The sequence below is a fragment of the Manduca sexta genome, unplaced genomic scaffold (assembly GCF_014839805.1).
Source record: "Manduca sexta isolate Smith_Timp_Sample1 unplaced genomic scaffold, JHU_Msex_v1.0 HiC_scaffold_3938, whole genome shotgun sequence".
Lineage (NCBI taxonomy): Eukaryota > Metazoa > Arthropoda > Insecta > Lepidoptera > Sphingidae > Manduca > Manduca sexta.
The window spans coordinates 1-8,114 of NW_023595061.1; the positions used below are offsets into that span (position 1 = coordinate 1).

Below are 8,114 nucleotides of genomic sequence, written 5' to 3' on the forward strand. Positions count from 1 at the left end.
GAAAAGCGCGGGAAACTTGGAAATAGGCGGACGTGTTTTTTAATCTTGATAAAAAATAATTAATTTTGTAAATATAAGTTATCAGTAGGGTTAAATTTTCTGTATATTTTGTAGATTAGTGTTTTTAGTTTAGTTCATCATTTTTGGTAAGTTTTTGCATATATTTAAACTGTAGAATAGTAAGGTCTTATGAATTTGCCGCCTGATCCGGGGGCTTAGTCCCTCCGGCGGGCAACTTTGTCACAATTGAGACTGAAAAGTCACATAATTATGCCTCCGAGTCGGGTATGGAGACAGATGCATCTGCATCAGCCCGGCCTCTAAAAGTCGCCGACATGTATGCAAGCGTTGCAATAAAGACGTAAAAACACGGCTCATCTGATGATAACCTACATGGCTGTGATTGCGAAGATCTTTCTCAGACTAGTCAACCCCAATCGATTAACAAACTTATTACCTCAGAAACCCCGATTCCCGCGCAAACTGTAGGCAGGAAAGTATATGATGGTTCGGATAGTGCGCCTTTTGTTATTCACGTACAAAAACATATTATTCAGGACAATGACTCTACCACTTTGCATCCACTTTCGTTTGGGAGATTCCTACAACGTAACAATTTTAAAAATATTATTAATGGTAGTGTTAAGAGGATAGGCAGAAATAAAATTTCTTTGGCTTTTTCTACATTTATTGACGCCAACTCTTTTATTACTCATGAAAATCTGTCTAAATTTAATTATAAGGCATTCATTCCGTCTTTTAACGTAACTAGAATGGGTTTAGTGCGTGGTGTGCCAGTAGAGTGGTCTCGGAAGAGATAATAGAAAATTCATCTGTACCAATTGGTTGTGGACCTATTTTAAAAGTCCGCAGATTAAACTTTAAAACTTTAGTAGACGGCTCTATGGTGTGGAAGCCCTCTCAAACCATTGTATGCACATTTGATGGCCAAGTTCTTCCAAAACGAATTTTTATGTCCTACAATTCAATGCCTGTGGACCTTTATATTTACCCTACTATACAGTGCTTTTATTGCTGTCGGTTTGGGCACACTAAAATACAATGTAGGAGCAAACCAAGGTGTTACAAATGCGGCGATAGCCATACTGGGGACTCTTGTGACAGGGATGAACGTAATGCCAATTGCTGCTTATGCTCAGGTTTTCACTTTGCTACTAGTAAAGTATGTCCTGAGCTCTCAAGGCAGATACAAATAAAACCTATATGGCCCAGAACTCTGTATCTTATGCAGAAGCCAGTAAATTGCTCCCACCAGTGACTAAATCTTTTGCTGACACCCTTATATCTCAAACTCCCAGAGAAATGAAACTTCTTCACCTATTACATTCAATCAACATTCTTCAAGTTATAAAAACTGTTTTTCGCAAACCTCAGCCCCAAAGAGCCCTTCTAAAGGGTATAATAAGGAAGCCCACAACAATATTTTAAAAAGAATTTAGAATTCCTGAGCCCACTAACGGCTGTGCCATCAATGAAGTACTTAAAGACAATACTGTAAAACAATTCAATATCATGGAATTTATTACGGCATTAATTAACCTTTTATCCTCATTTAACATATCACCGTCCAACGCTGCTTCACTTCATAGTCTCATTTCTTCGATATCACCCCAAAATGGACAATCAAGTTCATTTAATCCAATGGAATTGCCGCAGCGCAATAAATAAAAAAGTGATATTATTTATTTAATAAATAAATACGAACCTTTAGTTTTTGCCTTGTGTGAAACATGGTTCAAATCAAATAATATATTTAAAATTAATGGTTATACAACAGTAAGAGAGGATAGACCAGATGGATATGGTGGAGTAGCTATACTTGTGAAGGATTCAATTCCTTTCACTGTGGTTTCTCTACCATCACACAGTGAAGAAATCTCAATCATAGCTATAATTATAAATAAAACATGTATTATATCTGTATATATATCTCACCCTTCTCATTCTTCACTTAATGAAATTAACAGTATTCTTTCCACACTTACTAATCCTTATATACTGTTAGGTGATTTTAACTGCCATCACCAGTCATGGGGTAGTTCAACTTCTAACTCCTATGGGGAAGAACTACTCAATATATTTGATACACATAATTTATGTATATTAAATTCTGGTTCCCCCACACGTCGCAGTGATCCAAGTCAGAACAATAGCGCAATAGATTTATCTGTCTGCACTCCTAACTTTGCTTCTCGTCTCACTTGGTGCACCCTTCCCTTAACATATGGTAGTGATCATTTCCCTATCAAAATATCTTTTCCATTCCCAATCCCACATTCACAACCTAGAATATCTCACTTAAAACACAAACTTCCACATAGTAAGAGCAGCACTTGGCTAAATTATAAAAATTATGTTGACAATCAGCTATCTTCTCTTCCAATTGTCAATAATGGAAATGAGCAGGATTGTGCAGAAGTATTAGCTAAAATTCTTGTTTCCGCTGCAGATGATGCTTTCCCAGTAAAAATAATCATTCATTTAGGAAGATCCCAATGCCTCCGTGGTGGGACTCGGAATGCACAGCTGCAGCTAAAAACGTAAAGAAGCTGAAATAGAATATAGTTTAAATATGACCCAAGAAAACTTCATATACCTCTCTAGTATCATTACACAGACTCGAAAACTCTATAAACTGAAGAAAAGAGAGTTGGCATAATTTTTGCTCTGTCATTTCACCGAATACACCCCCACTTCCAAGCTGTTTGGCGTAATATTAGGAGATTCCGGTCTGCATTTTCCGACCACACTACTTCCCGTATCCCGGATAATTTAGCAGGTGAATTTATAGATACATTAGCTCCTCCTGGGTACCTCAAGAAGTTACTTTACAACCGGTAATTCGTGTGGAATCCAATATAACCTCTGATGACACGTCATTAAAAATCCCTTTCAATATTGAGGAATTGAAGGTATCGCTCTAATACTGTAGACTCATCTCCAGGTATCGATGGCATCCCATACTCATTTTTATCTAATGCTAGTCCCACTGTTCATTCTTATTATTTATCTCTTATCAATTCCGTAATGACAACAGGAAACATTCCTCAGATGTGGAAACGTCATGTGGTGTTGCCAATTCTCAAACCTAGTAAAATTCCGTCTGATATTTCATCATATCGTCCTATCGTTCTCAGTCCGGTTCTAATGAAAATAGCAGAGCATCTTATTAAAATCGGCTAGAATGGTACATAGAAAATAAAGACTTACTGCCAAAACTCAATACGGTTTTCGAAAAGGAAAAAGTACATTCGACTGTTTAAGTATTTTTACTACAGATGTTCGTTTATCCTTCTCAAAAATTGCTCGACAGTTGCTGTATTTCTAGATATAAATGGGGCTTATGATAACGTCATATTATCTATCCTGCATAAGAAATTACAATCACTCAGCGTTCCAATAAATCTCTCAAATTTCATAATAAACATTTTACATGATCGTACGGTTAGCATTTCAACTACTCAGCAACAGTTAATTCGACATGTATGGAAAGGGCTTCCGCAAGGCTCGGTACTTAGTCCTTTGTTATACAATATATACACGTACGACTTGGACCGCTCTTTTAATAATGATGTTCAAGTTTTACAATATGCGGACGACTTACTACTATATTATAGTTCCCATTCAGTAGAACACGCTTGTTTTGTTTTAAACTCTGCTCTTCAATCTCTATCGTTATGGCTTCTCCAAAACGGCTTAGATATTTCCACTTCTAAAAGTGCAGCAGTTTTATTTTCAAAAAGGTCCCCGACAATAAACGTTATTTACCGTGATACTCCAATCCCAGTCAAAAATAATTTTAAATATTTAGGCGTAGTCTTGGACTCTAAACTTTCTGGTACTTCACATTGCGACTACGTTGTTAATAAGGTTGAGCGCCACATTAACATGCTAAGATGTTTATCTGGTGTGTGGTGGGGTGCCCACCCCAGTTCATTAAAACTTGTTTATAATGCTATAATTAGAAGCATTTTTGATTATGGTTCATTCTTGCTGGAACCAGGTGCAGCTTATTCTTTTAAAAATTAGATAACCTTCAATCAAAATCACTACGCATAATTACAGGGGCAATGAAATCTAGCCCTATTAATGCATTGCAAGTGGAGTGTTGTGAACCTCCACTATGTCACAGGAGGCAATACCTTGCTGATAAATACTTATTTAAAATTATTCAATTTTCCTCCCATCCCCTCTTTCCATTACTGGAAGCTCTGTCTAAATACTATTCCACTATACCTAGTCATCGTTCCCGTAATCCTCCATGCCTAATTATAAGTTATAAAAAATCTTTTCCATCCCGGCCCCACTCATCGTTTTAATAAATTCCCGCTCTTCAACAACTGCTACAACTCGTTAATTTTCTCTCCTAGTATAATTTATGACTGTGTTAATAAAACTGCGCCCAATATAAAAATCTCATTCAACGCATTTCTTGAAGAACGTTTTGAGGGCTCTCACATTACCTGTACACAGATGCTTCTAAATTTTCATTTTCGGAATGTGTTGGCATTGGTGTTTTCACTCTCAATACAAGATCGTTCAAAAATTAAGCTTCCTCCGGAATCATCTGTTTTACTGGCGAATGTTTTGGAATACTGAAGGCTATAGAATATGTTCTTTTACTTAAATTAAATAAAGCTGTTATCTTTTCCGATTCGCTAAGTGCTCTACAAGCCATCTTTAAATTTCCTTTTAAATATAACGGTATTTTGCCAGTTATTCTCCAAATAAGAGAGTTGGCGCACAAATGTATTTTGAGGGGATACTTATTATATTTTGTATGGATTCCTAGTCATTCTGGAATCCACGGCAACAAACCGTCGACAAACTAGCTAAGGATGCGGTGCAAAGTGGTGACTTATTTCCATTTAAAACTACAGTCAAGACTTACAATCATTGCCGAAATTTTTTCTACGAGACTCTTGGAAAGAAACATGGTCATCTAGTTGCATAATGAAGGGCCGCTACTACTCCGTCATCCAGCCTCAGATCCCAACGAAACCGTGGTTTTCTGAGTTAAGTTTGACAAGGTCGAGACTTCTATTCTTATTCGTATTAGGCTTGGTCACACTTGTGTCCCTGCTCACCTCGCCAGACTCAATATAGTAAACAGCCCTATGTGCGTTTGTGGATCAGATGTTGGCGACTTAAATCATATTCTGTTTTCTTGCTCTCAATTTGACCGTACATCTATGATTTGCTCCCTTCTAGACCTTTGTATTCCTTTTCCATCTTCTATCCTCTCTTTACTTAGTACAAATAATTTTTCTGTGTATAAATGTATTGCATCATTTTTCATTAAGAACAATATAAAATTGTAATTATTTCATCCTCATCCATCATTAGTGTTATGTTTTTGTAAATTGTATTTTTATTTAATTTTTATTTTATGTAAGGCATAGTTTTTCCTTTTTCCTTTCAAACCCTCCTGATATCCTCTTTTCTAAATTTCTTTACCAGTCTTAATTTTATATCTCAAACTGTTTCCCTACCTTTGTCCTATGCAAAACCGTCAGCAAAGAAACCTAAAATTGCAATCTCAAGCTGCGCAAGCCAATATTATGAATATTTGCATCAACTTGTCTTTGGCTAAATGCACTAGACGTGCGAAGCCATGAAGAAATAAAAAAAAATTGTTAAACGTCAATTGTCAAATTGAACGTGATCACTTGAGATGATTATTATTACTTTACCTGTAAATGTATGGTGATATTATTTTAATAATATTTTGTAATGAAATTGAAAATAATCGTTTTATGACAAAATAAGTTGATTGAAGCGATGGGTAAAACTTCAAAAGATAAACGTGATATTTACTATAGATTAGCTAAAGGAAGGTTGGCGTGCTCGTAGTGCATTCAAATTATTACAAACATCAACGAAGAACACAACATCTTTGAGGGTGTGCTTCGCGCAGTGGACCTTTATTGCAGCACCGGAAGTTGGAGTCAAGTTTTAACAAAGAGTCTTCGCCAGAACGCTGCAAATGTAGACGATGTCAAAATAGTCGCTGTCGATTTACAAGCGATGGCCGCATTGCCAGGGTTAAACAAATACAAGGCGATATAACTAAAGGGTGTCTGCTAATGAAATAATACAAGAGTTTAAAGGACTCAAAGCCGATTTGATTGTTTTGCGATGGCGCACCGGATGTGACAGGTTTACACGACATAGATGAATATGTACAGTCACAGTTGCTGCTGGCTGGAACATCACTACTCATGTCCTAAAGTCGGTGGGTATTTGTCGCAAAAATATTCAGAGGAAAGGATGTATCACTCCTGTATTCACAGTTAAAACAGTTCTTTGAATATGTTACAGTGACAAAGCCAAAAAGTTCGAGAAATTTCTAGTATAGAAGCATTTGTAGTTTGCCAAAATTATAGTCCCCAAGTGGGTATATATATACCAAATATGGTTAATCCGCTCTTGGATCACAAGTACTTAATGACTTCAACCAATTCACAGGTCCTAATAGGTTTATAGTGCCTTTTTAGTAAAGCTGTGGAGATCTGAGCGCATGATTCTGACACATCATATCCATTGATCCTGGAGGGTCGAACAATGTATGAAATATAAGGAACCAGTCCAAGAGCCCATCAACCCACCATATAAGGACATCATAGACAAAACAAAAAAATTACAAATAAAGAATTCATAACACATCATATGAAGTTTTGCATAGGCTTTGGTATTAAAGCAATACCTGTCATTGTTAATTAAGTTCTGTTAACTACATATGGCAGGGGTCAGGTTATTAATAAAAATCATAATTATTTATAGATCCACAATTTCACGTAACCTTACCTCAAACGACAATGTACATGGACATAGTATTTTGGAGGGGGGGGGGGGGGGGGGGATTAAATAAAAGGACTAGCATACTTAATAATTTTGAAAAGTTATAGAAAGGCACATAACCCCCCTTCCCCTCTCTAGGTACACCTATAAAATTGTTTTAAAAATATAAATAATATGGATAAGGTTTTGGCCACAAACATCATCATTGGATATGACTCACTGAATAAGAAAATTCTATTTGACATCATTTAAATTGCATAATGTGAATTAGGATGAAATTAACAGTATAAAAATAAAATATTTCATTGGATTGGAATATAAGTGTTAGGTAACACTTATAATATGTAGTTTTTCATTGTCCCATTATTTTTTCCCAATAATTTGCGTTAACTATTTTTCATTGAGTTGAATTTATTTTATTTACTTTATGGAGTAAAATTGTGTGTATACGTATAAGCGGTGTCTTCAATAAGAGGCGAACCGGGCTGCCGCTCACACGGTCCCTTGGAGGAACTTTTTACCAGCTCACCTATTAAATTAAAATCTGAAATCTTTTTACTCACCGGGGCAAAAATCCCGCCTCCCAAATCAGTATTTTTTTTTTTTTTTTGGTCCAACGGAGCGAGTGCGCATTACTTAAGGCCGCATGGGTACTTGGTTTTACTCGTGGCTTCGCTCCTTAGTAACTTAAGTATATGACAAATACAAAGAAAGTACCTATCTACCAAGTTTATATCCTTTTCTATTCTACTTAGTGCGTCTACTGTAGGTACTGTGCATTACTGTTATGCACCTTCTTGATTATATTATAATTCTCTTTGTTCTTGATCGTGCTTTTATAAACAAATGCTATAGTAGTTTATAAGAAAAAAAACTGAAGCAGCTTTCGTAACTTCACAAAAATTTTTAAGTTGCTGAACAATTTGGCAAAAATTTTGTAGTGGAATATAACTTTAGGACCTGAATTAAAATTCTAGTCAAGATGGGAAAATATAAAATACCATCTGTTTAGTATTTTCTAAGAAGTAAAAGGTAAAATTACATATTTACCAATTTATAAAACTATGTTTTATCAACCTTTTAACCCTTATGATTCCATGGTAGAGATAATTACAAAATGTCCCAAAGACCAAGCCATTCTAGGTAGCCGCTTATTCCAGTCAGTGCTATTTAAATGACGTAATGAATTATATTTTTTAGACCATTTATGGTGAAAAGAAGGATCCGGTATGGGTTTTATTTGGAAAAGGAAATGAGAAAATATTGAAAATAAACCATACAACGAAAAGTAG

The 8,114-nt window shown here is 35.8% G+C and overlaps 1 long non-coding RNA gene and 1 pseudogene across 1 annotated transcript; one reads left to right on the plus strand and one right to left on the minus strand.

Moving 5' to 3' along the window:
* Positions 1-1,524: 1,524 nt before the first annotated feature.
* Positions 1,525-2,671, minus strand: LOC119193311. The gene is made up of 2 exons (XR_005113911.1): positions 2,618-2,671; positions 1,525-2,553 (listed from the first exon to the last, which is right to left on the minus strand). It is a non-coding gene; the product is annotated as an uncharacterized LOC119193311 (long non-coding RNA).
* A 3,131-nt stretch (positions 2,672-5,802) lies between these two features.
* LOC119193310 lies at positions 5,803-6,689 on the plus strand (annotated as a pseudogene).
* The last annotated feature ends 1,425 nt before the right edge of the window (positions 6,690-8,114 follow it).